General features: G+C 36.5%; 1 protein-coding gene across 1 annotated transcript in view; it reads left to right on the top strand.

Annotated features, from left to right (window-relative positions):
* Positions 1 to 20,922, top strand: part of LOC127656080 (polypeptide N-acetylgalactosaminyltransferase 1-like) — a 156,108-nt gene that overhangs the window by 69,900 nt on the left and 65,286 nt on the right. The window contains exon 2 of the mRNA XM_052144246.1: positions 970 to 1,089. The gene's annotated coding sequence lies outside the window, so the exon portion shown is untranslated. The remainder of the gene's footprint in view (positions 1 to 969; positions 1,090 to 20,922) is intronic.

Raw genomic sequence — 20,922 nt, 5'->3', positions numbered from 1 at the left:
CCTGTTCCCTCTTTCTCTCTCCATATTTAATAAATGAGGCAAATACAGTAGCGCTGTAGTTCTCAACTTTTAGAATCTATGGCCCCCCATTAACTAAGAGTATCGATTGATTTAAAATACTTCATTTTCTGCCATAAGTTTCCAGATCTGTCAGGTTTTCTTGATTTTTAGATTAACAATTTATTTTAATACATTTTTATTATGAATTAAATTTTTTTTTTTTTAATTATTTTAAGTATTCTTGTATCCCAGTTTGCTGAGGCCTCTGGTGGGCCCTGGCCCCTTGATTGAGAACCATTGCACTAGTGGATAACCAATATCGTTTTTTTGAAATGCAAATGCTGATAACAGTATTTAGAGAGCAGGGGATAACTGTTGACTGATATATACAATTTAATGATGGAAAATACATACAAAACGTATTTATAAAAAATAAACACTTATTTTAAACAATATTTACTCAATATTAAAAAAATTGTATTATTCAAGGCTGTTGATCTGACACAAGCAGGAACTACCATGTTTGTTAACCAGTCATGTGGTACAGTGTAAAGCGATTCAATGGAAAGGAGGAGGCGAGAACCGGCTTGACGATACAAATAATAGTTTAATTTCAAACTCAAACAAAAGACAAACACACACGACGGACATGTCCGTAAACTATCTCTCTCTCCCGCACACTCCTCCGCAGTCGCCCTTTATCCCTCTCGGAGGCTTGATTAGCCTGATAAGGGACCGGGTGTGTATGATCACGACCCGGCCCCACCCTCCGTCCTGCCACATACAGTTATCAGCTGATTCCGATAATCTCAAAATGGTCAATTAGCGTATGATTAATTGGCATGACTGATATTTTAGCCTATTACTAAAATATACAGTGTAATGTAGTGTTACTCTTTAATTCTTGCTGTGCACTGTCTACCTTGTGGGCTAATTCCTCTAACCGATGATGTTTTTTGTAAATTACAGGGAGCATGCGTGAGTAAAGGTTTCTGCGGTGGGATCTCAAGCTCCTCTCCCCAGCTGGAGCCCCTGCGCTGTAGGACACGAGACTGCCATCCTTCACCCACACTGACTTCAGTTTAATAGGTATGCACTGAATATATAGCACACAATCACAGTCATTATGTGATTATGGTATAATCTCATCATTGTTCTTAATATGAATCAATGTCAGCACAGTTTTATTCATGTCTCATGATTAATTCACTGTGACGATGCAGTTAACAAACATTTTTAGTGTCTTAAGGGGAAGAACTCTAATACAGCTTGTAAAACATTGGGAAATGATTTATTTTCCCCATGGCTTGCTTCTGTAATGTGAGTAATTCATTTTAAATGTACGTAATTATGAAAAGCATGGTTACATTTCAGAAGTGTGGTGTAATGTGTGTGTAAATAATAAAAACATTGTGTTGCTACACACTGTGTGAGTATATGCGTCTGTAGCGCTCTTAAATCTAAATTGACAGTAATGCGTATTGATCGGGGCAATGCCACAGAATGGCTGAATGATTGCAAATTGAAGTATTTAATTTTACTTGCTGTTGCTGTCAGGCTTTGCATTGGTAATCAATTTGTGTTTGTTTTCGGCTTTGAGTGCAGTTTTTGCCCCACATCTCTAACATCCCTCTATCTGTTTTTGCTCTGTTCTGTTGTTCTGTTTAGCCCTTTGTGTGTGTGTGTGTGTGTGTGTGTGTGTGTGTGTGTGTGTGTGTGTGTGTGTGTGTGTGTGTGTCTGTCTGTGTGTACTATGGTGTGTGTGTGTGTAGTGAGCTTGTGAGTTGTGCTGGTTTGAAAGAAACCGTGCTTGAGGCATGTAATCATATGTTAGAGGAAGGGGAAGTTACTCACAAAGGCTGGGGAGGGGAAGAGAGCACAATTGTACCTCAGTGTTTCACTGTATCTGTACAATTGTTTAGAGGACTCAAGCGTGAACACTTTTTTTTGAACAGTATTTCTATTGACAGTAGAGCATGTTTGCTGATGACCCATTTTGGTCAAAAGGCAACACTTACTAGGTTTTTCTACATGTGTAGATACTCTGTGCACACTTTTCCTGCGTCAGCTTCAAAAAAAATATTTGTGATGTCATAATTATATGGTCTCATTCATCTTTTTTTGTTAAAGGAAGAGTTTGCCCAAAAATGAACATTCTGTTATTATTTACTTTAAACCCAAATGCTGTTATTTTTTCCTGTGCAAAAACACAGAAGTAGAAATCTTTGAAGAATCTTTACGAATGTCTTGCCATAGCCATAATAACAACATACTGAAAGTTCATTGCGACCAGGGGCTATCAAGCTCCAAAAAGGTTAAAAAACACCATAAAAGCACATTGATAGTCCTAAAGTTCATACAAAACAAGTTGCATGCTATATTCCAAGTCATCTGAAGCCGCACGATAGCGATAACTGACCGAAATGTAAGTAATTATTCAGTGGGTACGTTTACATGCACTTTAAAAGTTTGATTGAGGTCTGACTAAAACAGTAATTTGTCTTTATAAATGTAAATGCTTTAGTCAGACTGAAATCATACCAGTCAGAATTTTGTGATAATGCAATCATAGCTAGGCTTTGTCCAGCATGTATACTTGTTAATAGGACCACAATTGGCTTCACCATTGTGCACATGCTCTGAAAGTTAGAGATGATGCTCAACGTGTAGGGTAAATAAAATCAGATGCAAAGGCTGCGATTTTAATTAAATAAATGAACTGGGTGTCAAATATAACATCGTCCATGTGCAATGTGCATTTCCTTCTGAATTGTATTCAAATGAATGGTTTTATAAATACAATTGATACGTGTACGGATAACTGACATGTCTGAATATAAAAAAAAGCAAAGACCCACAAGTGTTTTTTATCGGGCAAAATATGAGTTCAAAGATAAAACTTTATTAAAAGAGAATTTTTATTTTGGCTATGGTAATTAAACAGCAATATCACCTTTTCATGATGTATTAATAGAAACAATCTATCACACAGTGCAGCACTTTGAAGGTAAATGTTTTTTTGGTCACAAACCTGGCGCCGCGGTCATACAGTGACGACACATGAAACGGGTCAATACACAAAAACCTGCTGCATCTCGATTATAATTGGGCATGTAAACATTCTGACTTATCATCTTAACTTCTGCTGAAGGTGAAAATGATCAGTAAATAAATCTAGACTGCAGAAGACTTTGTATATAGCGCATATACGGTATGTCTTTTGGACTACATTTAGGGCAATTTGTTGTCTTATTAGTCTTGACAGCATTCTTCACTATGAACTGTCTTAGTTTAGCTAGAGCAACATAACGATTCTTCAGAAATGTGTAAACTACATACAGTTAATTACAAAAATAACTAAATACAGGTAAATAATAAAATAATTTAACCATTTAACTAGTTAACTATTCCTTTTAACACAATTTCTTAAAATAAAAAAGTGAAAAAGCTTTTCTTAGCTATGTTGAAAATATATCCGAGAAACCTTGAGAGTTTCCTGCTCTCTGTGTCCGTCTATTTCCAGACACACACACACACACACACACACACACACACACACACACACACTTTGTCTCTGAGCCGCTGAATTCACCGCTCACTACCGGTGTCTGAAATTAGACATGGTTGAATTCTGGGTAATGCTGCTGACCTCTTAAAGCTGCATGGATCTGAGCATGTCATGCTACAGTATTACACTACCTATCCTCATAAACACACATGGGATGAATGAGAAAAGTGAGAATCATTCATCTCTTGATCCACATCCTCCTCTCCTTCTTTTCTTCTCTCTCTCACTCTTCATCCTTCTTTACATAACTGCTGATTTATGCTTCAGTGGTATATTTATTTAAGGACTATGGTTTAAGACAGAAGGGAATATTTTCATTCTGGTGACATAATGTTTGGTTAAGGGCCCACAAACTTTTGCCTAGTCACGGTGTGTGACGTCTGACCAGTAAAGCTAATATGAATTGAAATAAAAAGTTGCTTTAATAAAATGTAGATACAATATAAGTATATTGGTATTGTATGTATTTTAATGTTAGTAAAGATACCTAATAGAAAGTTGGTAGCAAATCCATACAGCCATATTCCAATATTTAGTGGAAAGCCTTTCCAGAAGAGTGGAAGATGTTTTTGCAATAAATGGTGGACTGGCCCCCTATTGATGGTTTTGAAATTGAATGTTTCACAGGCACATATGGATGAAGTGTTGGGATGTCCATGTGCGTTTGCCCTTGTAGTGTAGCAGAAGATTTACTGAAGGAGACATTAGGAGATGTGAGCTTTCAGTGATAACTGCTTTGGATCTGTTAAACAGCCAGGATTCCTTTGCCGATCATTCAGCTAGTGTGTGTGTGTGTGTGTGTGTGTGTGTGTGTGTGTGTGTGTGTGTGTGTGTGTGTGTGTGTGTGTGTGTAAGTTCATTATGCATGACTGTATCTTGGTTGTGTGTTAATTATGGAACTAAGTCTGGCAGTTCCATTCTGCTCAAAGCTAGATTTTCTCTTTGAGGTTTTATCATTACGCACGCACGACGCACGCACGGACGCACACACTTTTAGCACCTCTCCTGAATACATGATGAATATTTATACATGATAAATATAATTTCAGGAAACAGACATACATTCTCTCTCTCTCTCTCTCTCTCTCTCTCTCTCTCTCTCTCTCTCTCTCTCTCACCCTCTCAATCACCCTCATGTTGTTCCGAACTTGTATAACTTGTATAATTCTTTCTTCTGTGGAATACAATGGGTACTGCAGATAATACATAATAAAAATAATCCAAGTATCTCCTGTGGTTATATCCATGTCTTCAGAAGCGATATTACAGGTGTGGGTGAGAAACAGATCTATATTTAAATTATTTTTTACTGTAAATCTCCACTTTCACATTCTTCTTTTGTTTTTGGTGATTGCATTCTTTGTGCATATTACCATCAACTAGGCAGTGAGGACAATTTATTGTAAAAAAGGACTTCTATTCCACATCTATTATATCACTGGAGTCATGTGGATTACTTTTATGCTGTCTTTTTGTGCTTCTTGGAGCTTCAAAATTTTGGTCACCATTCACTGTCATTGTATGGGCCTACAGAGCATGTTCTTATAAAAATCTTTGTTTGTGTTCAGAAGAAGAAAGAAAGTAATCCACATAGAGAGTCATGATGGTGAGTACATGATGAGAGAATTAACATTTTTTAGATAAATTATCCCTTTAAACACAGTGACCTATTTAGACCAAGTATTAAATATTAAACCAAGTGACATCTGCAAACAAATGATGCCAGAGCTTTTCTCAGAACTATCTTCACTTATCTTAGCCATTGCAAATAGATTTATTTGCAAATAGTCAAGGTCATGTTTAATGGATGTACAAATATTTTTTTTCTTAATAACGATCAGGATATCTATTATTTTAGAATTTAAAAAGCTAACACATTTTTTGGAAATGTTATGCATAAAAAGTGTGCTTCTATTGTCGATTATAAAAATAAATGGCACTTAATTTGATATTTTGTTATCTAATGCAGTGACATTTGTACATTTTCAAAAGACAATATTCTTTGTTTGGCCACTGTAGTTCTTCATTGTCATGAGCAGATGTAAGTGTGTCTAGCATTTGGCTGTAAAGTGGCATTTGTTTCTCATGGGTCTTAGCAGGTGTGTTGCTGTTTTCATGGAAATATTTGGCAGATTTGTGAACTCGGGATGAGTGCCTTATGAAAATTAGCATATCTGCTTTATAGGGTGTCTGCACACCTGGTTTATTTATGAGATCAACTCACTTCATTAAAGAGAGAGAAAAGGCAGACAGAAGGAAAGAAGAAATATCAAATGGGAAACACTGTTTGCGTGCGTGCAAAAGACAGCTGTTCTTTTGCACGCACGCAAAAAACGTCTGTTTGAGCTCTGATTTCTGCGATTAATCGTGATTAATCAAATTTTTTAAATAAACTCGCAGCCCTTGATAAAAGCTAATTTTGTCAATGCCGAGGAGTACAGCAACTTTTAGATGGCTTCAGAGCTGAAAAACTTTGACAAAAGCCACAAAAAAAAATACATTTTGATTTGGGCCATTAAAGCATTGGTTTTTACACTGGTTTATTTTTAGGATCCAGATTTGACATCAGATGGAGTTGTAACTGAACACAGTTACTTATATAGTTATTATATATATATATATATATATATATATATATATATATATATATATATATATATATATATATATATATATAATATTTGTAATGTTACCATGAAATACTCAAATAATATGCAAACGTGTCATAGACTAAATAGGAAGTTGACCATTTTGTAAATGCATAAACAACCACTGAAGCATGATTTACCTGTGAACCCATATTTAATGTAATCTGAAGCATATTTTATTTTACCTAGTGTGGTTTTGTTCATGTTTTCAAGGATGACGGAATATCATGCAACCTTTTGATTTTTGCATCTGCCTAATGTGGATATTATGCAGATGCAATTCCTCCCTTTTAAAAGTTGATATCTAAGCCTGTTTATTTTACTGTCCTGTCTATGCACAATTATATACTAAGTTTAATTGCATTGAACATCTCTTTTTCCCTGCTGCCTCTGACCCTATCAGAACATGGAACTATTTTCAGAACCACTGTCTACAAATGGCTACTTTTAGATGACTGCTGGAATAGGAGGATGTTTTTTAATATTGAAAAATTAGCCACTTTAACTTTGATGAGTGAGTGTGTTCTATCAGTCAATGTTTGTTGTTTGTGTGTGTGTGCTGGAATGATTTCTAAAAGAGAGCACTATGATGTGCTAAGTGCATCGGTTGTAGCAACAAAGTGCTTTTGACTGGTAGTGGTAATCATATTTAGTGTAGCCTGTTATATGCAGTGTTTGCCCTAACATTGTGCGTGTGTCCACGACCTGTATTTACGTGTGTCGGTGGAGAAATAGCTTAAAAGGAATTTAGAAACATTATAGATGGGTTATATGTTCACCTTGTAATGTGTATGTTTTTTTTTTTTTTACTGGGTGTTTTTAATACATGAAGGGCTCTGGAAGCCCAGATAGGTCACTTAAAAGTTTACTTTAAAAAGACCAATTTGTTCACTACGAAACATCACTACACTGCAGCTGACTGAGGCTAGCAAACGTTACATTGTGATGAGAATATTAATGAACCAGATGAAATTTCATATGCATATAGGGGAATGCTGATGTGCTAAGGAATTTTGTTGGATAGTGATTTAGAGTGTTTTTCAGAGTTTCTTGCAAATCTGTTTGTATACAGGTGAAACTCGAAAAATTAGAATATCGTGCAAAAGTTCATTAATTTCAGTAATTCAACTTAAAAGGTGAAACTAATATATTATATAGACTCATTACAAGCAAAGTAAGATATTTCAAGCCTTTATTTGATATAATTTTGATGATTATGGCTTACAGCTTATGAAAACCCCAAATTCAGAATCTCAGAAAATTAGAATATTACATGAAATCAAGAAAAAAAAGGATTTTAAATACAGAAATGTCGGTCCTCTGAAAAGTATAATCATGCATATGTACTCAGTACTTGGTTTGGGCCCCTTTTGCATTAATTACTGCCTCAATGCGCGTGGCATGGATGCTATCAGCCTGTGGCACTGCTGAGGTGTTATGGAAGACCAAGATGCTTCAATAGCGGCCTTCAGCTCTTCTGCATTGTTTGGTCTCATGTCTCTCATCTTTCTCTTGGCAATGCCCCATAGATTCTCTATGGGGTTCAGGTCAGGCGAGTTTGCTGGCCAATCAAGCACAGTAATACCATGGTCATTGAACCAGGTTTTGGTACTTTTGGCAGTGTGGGCAGGTGCCAAGTTCTGCTGGAAAATGAAATCAGCATCTCCATAAAGCTTGTCTGCTGAAGGAAGCATGAAGTGCTCTAAAATGTCCCGGTAGACGGCTGCGTTGACTCTGGACTTAATAAAGCACAGTGGACCAACACCAGCCGATGACATGGCTCCCCAAACCAACACAGACTGTGGAAACTTCACACTGGACTTCAAGCATCTTGGATTGTGTGCCTCTCCATTCTTCCTCCAGACTCTGGGACCTTGGTTTCCAAATGAGATGCAAAATTTGCTCTCATCAGAAAAGAGGACTTTGGACCAATGAGCAACAGACCAGTTCTTTTTTCTTTAGCCCAGGTAAGACATTTGACATTTGAAGCCCATGTCCAGGACCCGTCTGTGTGTGGTGGCTCTTGATGCAGTAACTCCGGCCTCAGTCCACTCCTTGTGAAGCTCCCCCACACATTTGAATGGCCTTTTCCTGACAATCCTCTCCAGGCTACGGTCATCCCTGCTGCTTGTGCACCTTTTTCTTCCACACTTTTCCCTTCCACTTAACTTTCTATTAATGTGCTTTGATACAGCACTTTCAGAACATCCAACTTCTTTTGCAATTACCTTTTGAGGCTTTCCCTCCTTGTGGAGGGTGTCAATGATGGTTTTCTGCACAACTGTCAGGTCAGCAGTCTTCCCCATGATTGTGAATTCATCTGAACCAGCCTGAGAGACCATTTAAAGGCTCAGGAACCCTTTGCAGGTGTTTAGCTGATTAGAGTGTGACACTTTGAGCCTACAATACTGAACCTTTTCACAATATTCTAATTTTCTGAGATTCTGAATTTGGGGTTTTCATAAGCTGTAAGCCATAATCATCAAAATTATATCAAATAAAGGCTTGAAATATCTTACTTTGCTTGTACTGAGTCTATATAATATATTAGTTTCACCTTTTAAGTTGAATTACTGAAATTAATGAACTTTTGCACGATATTCTAATTTTTCGAGTTTCACCTGTACATGTATAAGAGAGGCACTAGTTGACAAATGTCTTTCTAATCAGAGGAAGAGCATCCAGATGACATTTATTTTCAATGAAAGTTGGCGATTTAAGGCGACATCAGTGACAGCAAACACTGACAATGATTATCTTTATGCAAATGAGCAGCAATGCTGTGTCTACCAATGGAAGTAAAGACATTGAAGCTCACGCCAGATATTGTGGTCAAATGTAGGTGAGATGAAAGAAAGGTTCATTTATTATGAGCAATTTACCTGTTCTAAATGATTTGTCTCTGCCATATACAGGGATATCATTTAAAATAATTACCATATTAGAAATTGTCAGCATTCAAAGAGATTGAAATGTACAGTACTTCTGCTTTAATGTGTCAATAGGAAATATTAGTTTTAGATTTCCATAGTTTCTTTTTGCAAATTAAATGGAATAGATGTAGAAAAAGAGTCCTGCAACAGATGGAATGGCCCCGACAGAGCCCAGATTTTAACATCATTGTGCCAGTCTGGGATTACATGATGTGACAGAAGCAATTTAGACAGAAAAAATACATAAAACTGTAACATGTTTTCCAAAATGTTTGGTACCTCCGATGTGTACCTTAAATGCATAGGGTGGTCACACCAAATAATGATTTTTTTTTTTTTTTGGTATATTGCACTTTGTTTGACGGTATTTGATAAATAAAATGATTCATGCCATTATTTTTCAAAACATTTTCACTACACTGCATTTTTCACAACTGCCTAAATTTTTGCCACAGTACTGTATATATGATAAGGAATCGCAAAATCAGTCTAATAACACTATTTAGGAAAATAAATAATGTAGCAAATAAAAAGTGCTTTAAAATCATTGTGATATTCACAATGTTGAATGTACAATCATTTTAAATATATTGTGAATATTCTATTTAGTGCCCGACCGATGTATTGGTCAGTCGACATTAGCCTTTCACCAATAAATCGGTATCAGCGTATATGTTTACCAATGTGTGCAGATGTGAAATCTTTTGTTCAGAACAGATAATGCAGAAAACAATGCTTTAGAATTGGTGTCATAACGTCGAATCCATTGTTTACAGAGGAGACTCTAGGGTGGAGTTAATTGGTGTCTTTTCAGTAAGCTGCTAACTAGTTTGTGAAATACATACTGGAAAGTTGATAAATAATGATCCCATCATTTTCCCTTTTCATTATAACTAAAATAACATTAACCCTGTCCCTGATAACCATGTTGCTCATGTTTATCACATCTGTTTGTTATGCCAGTGCAGTCAGTAATGTAGCAGATTGAAAGGTAAGCATCAAGAGTATATTTTTGCAGCTCAGCAGACAACAGTGCGGTGGTGGATTGTGTCTGTTGAGTGTTGATTTCACACTATGTTGTTGCCTAGTTAGTGAGACGCAATGCTGGAAAGTAAAATAAACAATGTCCATCTTTTACTCTCTGTGACATGAGCTTATAGCTAACCATGTAGCTACTTTCATTGCTTGTCAGCTGATTGGAAGCTAATGTGTAAACATATATTCACCAGTTTTGTTTAGGATTCACTTTTTTCCACCGTTGAAGGTTTCCCCTGAACTTGTATAGCAGAATATGGTGTAACACCGCTGCCGCTGTTTATCTCTTGATTCGAGAGGTGTAAATGCTTCTTATTTTACAACATGCCCCTAATTGACTGGCAGTATTAAAATAGTCAACATTTGACTGATACTAAACAGTACTGATGTTTATTTAGCTATTTATTGTATTTTATTTATTCTTTATTTAAATGGTCGGCAATTGACATACTAAACGGTACTGATGTTTATTTAGCTATTTATTTTATTGTTATTTATTCTTTATTTTCTCTGTTTTAATTCCTATAATTTGTTGACAATGTATAATAATAATGTCAAATGTCATTGTAATGTCATTGTCTCAAAAATCGCATATCAATCTGGCTCTAATTCTATTTATCACACAGAACCACACTGCCTGCCCACTGGTCAATGACTTCTCTGTTGTAGTGTGCATGTGCACTCCTCTGATTAGCATGCAAGTCGAGCTGAAATCTGATAAAGCCCTCTCGTCTGGTTTTGATGACCTATTTGTACTGGAATACCATCAACCTTGTAATTCATTTATCTGGCTACTGCTTGGGATGGACTAATCTAATATGCATAATTCATAATTCAATGACATGCTGAAGTCAAGACCTGCAAGACATGCAGTGTGCAAATAGACTCTTTGAAAACAAAGGTGCACATTCAGATTTACTAGATTAGAATATGTAAATCTTTAATTGTATGTGTGTATTTGATATGAAAAGTGCACGAGCAGAGATAAGAGTGCTCTTACAGAGTTATAGTGATCTTGATTAACATTTTCTCTTCTATCCATGGTATCAGTGTGTATCTAAACTAGAAAAACTTTGCTGCAGCATTTAGAAAAGTAGATAACAGTGGGGGATGCATGTAGAGAAAGATGGAGAGATGGATAGAGAAGCTACGTGAAAGAGAAGGAGATGCTATAAAGGTTTCATTTGCTTTTCACTAACATACGGCAACAGCCAAAGAAAGTTACGGATCAGGGGTGCAAGTGAGAGTGTCTGTTTGTGTGATTCTGCACCAATCTGTTTTTGCTTTAGCATTAGAGTGTTTCCTCCCTTGTACGCTTCTCTGTTTCCTCTCAGCTCTGTGATTTGTTCCTCTACATCTTTTTATACATTTTAATACACGTGACAAAAGATGCATCTTAAGATCACTGCATTTTGTGAAAATTGTTATGTTTGTTTATTTTAATGGTCACTCTTTCCAAATGTGTATATTTATTTTAATGTATACTGTGTATATTATGTAACTTGAGTGCCTTGTTTTTAATGTATACCTTCTAATGCCTTGTATTTATTATTTTATACCGTATGTGATTTTCTGCATAATGTATAGCATTATTGTCTGGCTGCTAATGCTATTCTAAATGTTAGAAACCCTCATAAAACTGGCAAAAATATTGTATGTATATACGATCCATTTGAAATGCTTAAATCTATTATTCTAACAGCCAAATCCGATACCAAGTGTCACTGAAAACCATACTTGTGACATGCTTAATGTGCAATTGCCTTGAATAATGTACATAAGGCTATCCTATAAACAGGGTTGGGAGTAACGGAATACATGTAACAGGATTACGTATTTAAAATACAAAATATAATTAACTGTATTCCACATTTAAATAATTGGTAATTAGAATACAGTTACATTCAAAAAGTATTTTGATTACTGAAGAGATTACTTAGCAATTTATTGTCATTTGTTTAATTTAATATTTAGTCCTTTCAGATGGAAAAAAAATATATAAATGATGTGATCCAAAGTGCATTTGATCAGCTGTGAAACACTTGCTTATGTGTTACATTCATACGAGCAGAAGTTTGAAGTTGTCAGCTTTATGTTGAGCTAAAATGCTATTTCTAGCCATTTTACATGCACATGTTACCAGACACAATAATATTTTTTTATCAAGAAAATTCACATTAGATCATAATTTCTTTTTTACTAGTAAGAGCTTTGATATTAGGGCAAAAATCCTATTCTTGATAATAATTGTTGTATTGTTTTCCTGAAAAAACATCAAAAAATCCTTAAAACAAGATAAATTTGATCTTGTTTTAGAAATGACATTGCATAAGATATTTAGGTTTTTTTCACAGAACGTATTTTTAATGTGTATTTTGTCTTACTGTACTGGCAGAGTTTTTATAGACAAAACAAGTGAAAAAATCTACCAGTGCTGAAGAAGTAATCTAAAGTATTTAGAATACGACCTTGAGTAATCTAATGGAATACGTATGTATTCTGTAATCTGTAGTAGAATACATTTCAAAAGTAACCCTCCCAACCCTGCCTATAAAACATGACAAGCATGACAAATCTAGGCATATTTATTTAAAACAATTGTATCAATATACAGTGCAGGACCAATAAGAGCCAAACCAATAGCCTGTTCTAAACTAAATTAACCATTTAGTAAGTCATACTCGGCATACTGTCAACAACAGTCAGCATATTTTTGAAAATAATGAACAGATTAGCCAAAAAAAAAAGAAAAGTAAATGCACTGGAAACTCATGCATATTTTGGGATGTGCATTTAGATCTATTTTGATCAAAATAGGACAGCTGTTTGGTTAAGAAAGTAAGCTATTAACAGTTAGCCGCCCGGTGAAAAGTTGAATATGGAAAAATATTTAACCATGAGCATGAGTAATACTGGCTAGTAGCTGCAGAATCGTTTAGTTGACTAGTCTAGCAAATTCCTACACAAGATCAAAATAAAGTATCTATCTATCCGTCCGTCCGTCCGTCCGTCCGTCCGTCCGTGACTGACAAAAGGTTAACTCATATTTCTGCTTTGTGTGTTGAACAGGAATTCAACCCCCTCTTCAAGTCTTTCGCTCGCTCTCTCGCTCACACAGAGGTGGTGTGCCTGTCCATATGTTTCAGTATCAGATAACAGCATAAATATTGTATGACGTGAAGACACGTTAAGAATACCTGGCAGGAAGTAACACAGGAAGTGAAACTTAGAACCCCTTAAGAACAATCACAGCACTGGTCTCATTTTTGCAGATTGTGTGTGTGTGTGTGTGTGTGTGTGTGTGTGAAATTGTGTGCTAGGTGCTATATTTTGCATCACAGATGCAGTAGTTGCATTGAGTGAGTGAAAGACAGAGAGGCAGACAGACAGACATTATCTGTGAGACAATAGTATTTGTCCAATAAGTGTGTTTGAGTTGCACATTTAGATGAATTGGACAACAGGTCAATGGAAGAAACGGATGGTAAAGGGAGAGAGATGTTTTTGTTAAGACTATTTTGTACAGTGGAGTGGCGGGAGGACAAATTGTTTGTGCATATTTTTTTATGCTTAATTGGACCGTTCAGCTCATAATTAACTCGCATGTCTTTAACGGTTCAAAAAGGATGCAAAATCACCACAAAATTCAATACAACACTATATTCCATGACTTCTGAAGACATAAAATAGCTTTGTGTGATAAACAGAGTGAAAGTCATTAGAGTTGTTAATCACTAAAAATCTTGACACTATCAAGAGTTCATGAAAGTTTGATGTTTTTTTTGGGATCTTTTAAAATTATCGGTTGATCTGGTTCACACATGCTGTGTGATTCCTTCACCAATTGGATTTACGTGATTCTCGAGTTCAACTAACTGACTCAATTATCTGGTCTCACCGGTTCTCGAGTTAACAGCTCAAGGAGGGGAAGATTATTTTCAGCTGTAGAGTGACTTCAGATGACTTAGAATCGAACAAAACTCTTGAAAAGGTTTTAAACACTAATTCATGCTGACAGATGCACACTGCACGCTCGCACATACCCCTCTATGTTCGGTCCATGCTAATACCATCAACAACATGCATATTTTCTCTATGTTCTGTTGTATCATTCTTTCCTGTCCTATTAGTGTTAGCAAGAGAGTTTTTGTCATCCAGAAACCTTTGTTTGTGTTTGTGATGTCAGACATTGCCAGTTTGTGCCAATGCATCTGAGATATTTGTGCGTGTCTTTGTGTGTGGCTGTTTTTATCACACATAACTGCAAATCTGTGTCCACAGGTGTGTGTGTGTGTGTGTGTGTGTGTGTGTGTGTGTGTGTGTGTGTGTGTGTGTGTGTGTGTGTGTGTGTGTGTGTATGTTGTCAGGGTGATGAATGTTTTGCCCAGCTGGCGTGGGCAGGGGCCTTTGGCGTTGCCATTGTGATGGACGAGGGCCACCAGACCAGTAGCCTTTCTCGCTGTGCCAGTCATAACCTTGAGCCTAAAACACACATTCTTTCTATCTGCTGGAAAGACCCTCTTAAAGGCATCTGATGCCAGCAGTTTTTGTCAAGCTTTCAAATGCTCTAACACCATGCTGGTCCTTTTTGACATTTTATATTTATGTAAATTAAATATCTCTTAATAGTCGCTCCTGTTGCAAATTAGTCTGATGCTGACTCTTAGACTATATGTAATGACTGTCACACTCCTACAATAGTGTACTGTAGTAGATGTATGGTAAGTTCTAGAGATGTAACGGTATGAAAATTTCATATTATGATTATCGTGATCAAAACTATTACGGTTATCAGTAAAATTTACAAAAAGTACTGATACACACACTGAAATCATTTAAACAGGTTTTATATTTGAAAATCAACAAACAACAAATAAAATTAGTAAACAAAGGAATAGCAAATGCAGTATAAAAATAATAATTAATATTATTATTGGTGTGGTTACATTATTATGCAAAAATCAGATTTTTACTGATTTTTGCACATTTATTAAAAAGAAAAAACTGAAATATCATATTGACAAGTATTCCACACCCTTAACTCGGTACTTCCTTTGGCAGCGATTACAGCCTCAAGTCTTTTTCGGTATGATGTTACAAGCTTTCCACACATGAATTTGGGAATTTTATTCTATTCCTCTCTGCAGATTTCCTCAAGCTCTGTCAGGTTGGATGGGATCGTCATTGTACAGACATTTTCAGGTCTCTCCAGTAGGGCAGGGCGATATGGCCAAAATTGTTATCACAATAGTCTTTTTCATATTGTTCGATACCGATATTTATCACGATATACATTTACACATTGCACTTTCTTTTTTGACGGAAAAAAAGGAAGAACAAATGAATTCTAAACAGTCAAAATAGTCTCTAAAAAACTGCACAGGGGGTCCAGAGACGGCCAAAGCAGTGGGGTCTGCGGGATCTTTTACCAATTTTACCGTCTTTTACCGTTTATCAATTGAAACTGAATGTTAAAAGATCACCTGTTTGTGACAGCAGTCCAGTGTTTGTTGGAATATTTTTACATTAAAATTAAATATTTTTTATATTTCTTTTGATTCAGATACCCAAGTATGGGGCGTAGAAGCCCTTGTGACTGTGGAATGATGCTGAATGTGAGTTCAGGGGTGTCCTGAGAGAAAATTTAGAAAATGGTTAAAAAACATTGTATATTTTCATTAAAGTGAGAGACTAATCTACCAACTAGTCATTTTAGTCTTTCATGATCCATTCCAGACATCAAATAAATTTTCACAAAATCAGAACAGAAATCGATTTGTTTATTCATTTTGTTTATTATTAAAAGCTCGTAATATGCTGATTAATAAAGATACATTTAGAAGGGCAAAACGCTATGGTCTAAAAGGTGCTTTGAAACCACGCTAACTCATGCGTTTTCATGTCTACACACATGCAATGAAAAGAGGCAACGCATGCAGACAGGGCGGATATGATGCATGTTTGGTGCTAGAGAACAATATTCAAGATTACAGTGTAGAAAGATCAGAGCTGTTGTCCATATCGCTGTTGTTCTGTCGCGCTCTTCACTAGAGACGATGAGAGGGCGCAACCTTTGTCATGAAGTCTTGCGGTGCGGATGGAATCAATCCAGTGTCCGACATAACCTAATTGTTAGCAAGTTCATCCAGTCTGACCCTACGTTACCACTGGCGCATTGTGAGCGAAGCTGAGAGCGTTTTCAATTAATTCCTATGAAATCCAAGCAGCATGTTCGCAAGGTGGATCGTAGGATTGGCAAGCAAGCTCTCTCCTAGCGCTGTGAACGCCTTTGAGCGGATTTCGTCCGCCCCAGTGGAGACGCAGCCTGAGAAAGACGAACTGCTTGTGTTTTAACGACACGCAGTAAATATCGAAAATTCCTCAAAAGCTTATCGGGGATTTTCTTTATCGTGATATATATCGATATCGTTTTATCACCCAGCCCTACTCTCCAGACATGTTTGTTTGGGTTCAAGTCCGGGTTCTGGCTGGGTATTTCCTTCAACCCTGACTAGTGGGTTGGCCCCTGCCACTGAAAAACACCCCTACAGCATGATGCAACCACTACCATGCTTCACCGTTGAGATGGTATTGCGCATGTGATGAGCAGTGCCTGGTTTCCTCCAGACATGATTCTTGGAATTTAGGCCAAACAGTTTAATCTTCAATTCATCAGACCGGAGTATCTTGTTTCTCAAAGTCTAGAGTCCTTTTAGATGCTTTTTTATGTGTCTTGTACTGAGGAGAGGCTTCCGTCTGGCCATTCTGCCATAAAGCCCAGATGGGTGGAGTGTTGCAGTGATGGTTGTCCATCTTCAAGATTCTCCCATCTCCACTCATGATATCTGGAGCTCAACCAAAGGGATCATTGGGTTCTTGGTCGCCTCACTTACCAAGGCCCTTCTCCCCCGATTGCTCAGTTTGGCCAGGCGGCCAGTTCTAGGAAGATACTGGTTGTTCCAAACTTCCATTTAAGAATAATGGAGGCCACTGTGCTCTTCAATGCAATGCAACCTTAAATTTTCTACTCAGCCATCCTTGAGTCTGTCCTGTGTACATCTATAACTGTCTGGTTTAATTCAGCCTCCAAATCAGACAGAAGGAAACAGACAGTCAGGACTGCTGAGAGGATTATTGGTGCCCCCCTGCCCACCCTCCAAGACCTGTACATCTCCAGAGTGAGGAAACGTGCAGGTAAAAACCCTCTGGACACCACAAACCCTGTCCACTCCTTTTTTGAAGGAGTGAACTACAGAGCACAAAGCGCCTGGACAACCAGGCACAAGAACAGCTTTTACCCTCGGTGGCTATTTACCACATGAACAATTAAACTGCCTTCAGGACTCCCATAGTGCAATAATGTATAAATATATCATGTACATATTTAAATTCACTCATGTTTAATTCAATAACAGTACATACCCCTAACTTGCACATCTACATACACCATTTTATGTTATGTCCTTTTTTATGTCTGTTTATACTCTTACCTTTTTTATTTTCTGTGTCTCACTGTAATGTTCTGTGCACTTGCTTGTTTTTCTTATCACCCCCAAAAATTCCTTGTGTTTGTGAGCATACTTGGCATTAAAGCTCATTCTTATTCGGAAATATGAAAACTGATATTTTGGTAGTACAGTATGTTGATATTGTATGGATCCAGCATGTTAAAACATTACACAAAAACCCTAGCAGTTTATCTGTATGGAGGATCTGTACAGACATCCTAACAATAGAAACAAGTTATAGACTTACATTATATTCTTGGCTCATTCTGGGTTTGCATTTGTTGGCATAAAGTCACAGTACTTTCCACCTTCTCTGTCAATCTTTTTCCCACAATAATAATACAAAAGATTGCTCACCAGGCTTGGGGTAAATAAAGTATTTGTTGTGAAGGATTATTTACTACAAAGTGGTTTCTCTTTTTGTGGTTGTCTGAGTTTGTACGGAATCTTTAGAACTTTATGTCCTCAGCATGTGATTTTTTTATGTTGTGTAATTACACTGTAATGACCTCCTTTGATCAAAGCAAATGATACGCTGCTCACTTCCCTTAGGAACATATCATCCTTCTTTCCTTTTTTCCATTTTCCTTTTCATTCCTTCTTCCACATCTCCATCCTTTTCTCAGTGGATTTCCAGTTCATTAAATAACAAAATTTAGAGTTTGGTCCATGTTATTTATGTATTGTAGTTCATGTCTGTTAGCTTTGAGATCATCCTTATGCTAGTGTTCTTCTAAAAGTGAACTAAGTTAACTTAATTAACAGATATACCCATTTAAACATTGACAGACTTTTACTTGCTCATTTTGTCCTTTTATAATGCCCCTAGAATGAGAATGCCCCTCCCTCTAATACAAACTTCATCTGTCTAGCAATAGCAAGTAGCAAATCATGTGCATGGCTGTGACATAGATGAAATGTTTGACCCGTTTCTGGGATTAATCACTCAATATTGTCTGCTTATGTAATTTAGCATTGTCAAACATCTTGTTAGTGTGTTCAATTCAGAGCTGAAGTTTTGACATCATACTTTGCAGACCTCTGCCTTTCCTATGAAGGAGGAAGCTGGAGCTGGTTGAACAATCCAACGCAAGATTTTATTCTTCATATTACCACAACACTTTTCATTGTCATCATACCTTAACACCTTGCTTTTCAGCAGCACCAGTAAATAAATACATAGACAACAGCATTACTTTACAGCCTGCTGACACACACACACGCACACACACACAGCTTTGTGCGTCTCTCTCTTACGCCTGCCACTGTCTCCTCTCATTAAGCTACTCACTTGAATGTGAGACTGGTGTGGCGCACAGGTGGAACTTGTTTATCACTTATCCCCCTGGCCTCGCTCTGCCCAGACACCGGTCGGCCATGCCCTGCTCGCCACAAGATCATGTCATGCAAAACAGGTTTTCTTGTTGTTTTGATATAAAAAAGATTGGTGTACTATGTAGACATACTCTAAATGTACCTGCTCTCGGCCCATTCCACCCAGACCATTTATGAAAAGTAAGCTGCAAAGATGGCTCCATGCAGTGGTATCTCAGGCTCATTAGTTCTGGTGGGGCACAACAATCACTTAACCCAACATGTCAAGGGTTGTGTTAACAGAAAATTCTCCAGCATTTACCTATTTTTGAAAGGTCGACTGATAATTCCAAATGCTCTCTGTCATTTTGACAGATAAAAAAGAAACAAGAAACTCAATTAAACCTAGTGCATCAGTTTTGACTTCTCTCTCTCTCTCTCTCTCCCGCTTTGTGTGTGTGGGTATTAAAATTAATATTAACCTAACCCTAAGGCACCATCACCATTTACTCTTGGTAATATCTGTCTCTTTTGACCAGTTGTGTTGTGTTGGGATTCAGAGAAGAGGGTCTCTGATTTCATGACCGCATAAATCAATCATTGCATCAGTGTTACTGCATGATAATTAAGTGCAAAAAAAAGTTCTATAACAAAAAGAATGCACAAAAAAAGAGTTGCATAGTTTCTGCCAATTATACTTGCATTTAATATAAGCACAAACATTACATTTAGAGCAGAATTGTCAGCTATTTTAGTGGAGTACCTGAGCTTCAAAGATGTGTGTGCTTCTGATCTGTGACACTTTATCTTCATATCAGGAACAAAAATTTCAGTGAATTTGTGCACGTACATATGCTCTTTTAATCAGCAAAGTTTCGAAAACTTGTTTTAGCACAGCGGCTGATTGACAGGTAGAAATTTTACCCTAGAACTCATTGGTTTTACTAGGCTCAAGCATAAGGAGTCAAAAATATTTCCAATAGACCTATCCACTGGAATGTATTTGTCATTGGCTTGGTATTAATACAGATTTTCCGATTCGATTGTGATCTGATTCACAAGCTCTTCATTCGATTTGATTCCGTTTTTGATTCGATGACGAATATGTTGGTATATTTCAATTATAATGTCCCTTTTGCTTGCATATGAAATAAATTCTCTCACAGCTAATGCTGTTAATTATACAAGGGACCTTCTAACTAGGTACATTACAAAAATATTACTTTTACTAATAATATTTTATTAGTTTTTCATAATTTTGGTCACATTTTAGCTTTTGAAAAATGAACAAATCCATGTTTTAAATCAATAAATATGATATATTGCATAATAACTTTTGTTACATGTTTATTGTTTAAATACATAATTGGTATTATTTACAGGTATTTACATTGATTTGTTGAATAAGTGCTAAAACTGGTACTGTCTCTTTAAGAAAACCATAATCTCTGTAAAGAGCTTCAATTCCTTTTTGTTGTTTTTGATAAAAAAAACTGATTTATGAAATAAGTGTTTTAAAAGAGACATTATTTAATGACAAATGGGTTGTATAGACTAGGGGTGTGAGAGAGATATATATATATACCCCTACTGTGTGTATATATATATCATCTACGATAATATCGCAATTGTTGTTTTAACGATATGCGAAATCACATTATCGAGTATGTCACTCATTTTCAAAAACCATTCAAAAATCCATATTAAGTGTCTACGAATTCATTGCATGCTGCAGCAAAGTAGTATATATTTCTGCACATGCGCATTCAGATTGTGATGTTGCACATAAGATTGCAGTGTGTATGACAGAAGTTAATAATGAGCGAAGAAACGGCAAGAGGAGAAGATCATCAAACATCAACAACCTTTGCATTTGGTGATTTTTATTACAATGTCATATTTTTGCTGCTTGCTTT

The sequence above is a fragment of the Xyrauchen texanus genome, chromosome 15 (genome assembly GCF_025860055.1).
Source record: "Xyrauchen texanus isolate HMW12.3.18 chromosome 15, RBS_HiC_50CHRs, whole genome shotgun sequence".
NCBI lineage: Eukaryota > Metazoa > Chordata > Actinopteri > Cypriniformes > Catostomidae > Xyrauchen > Xyrauchen texanus.
The sequence above is the reverse complement of the archived record's forward strand: the minus strand, read 5'-3'. Positions and strand labels throughout refer to the sequence as shown.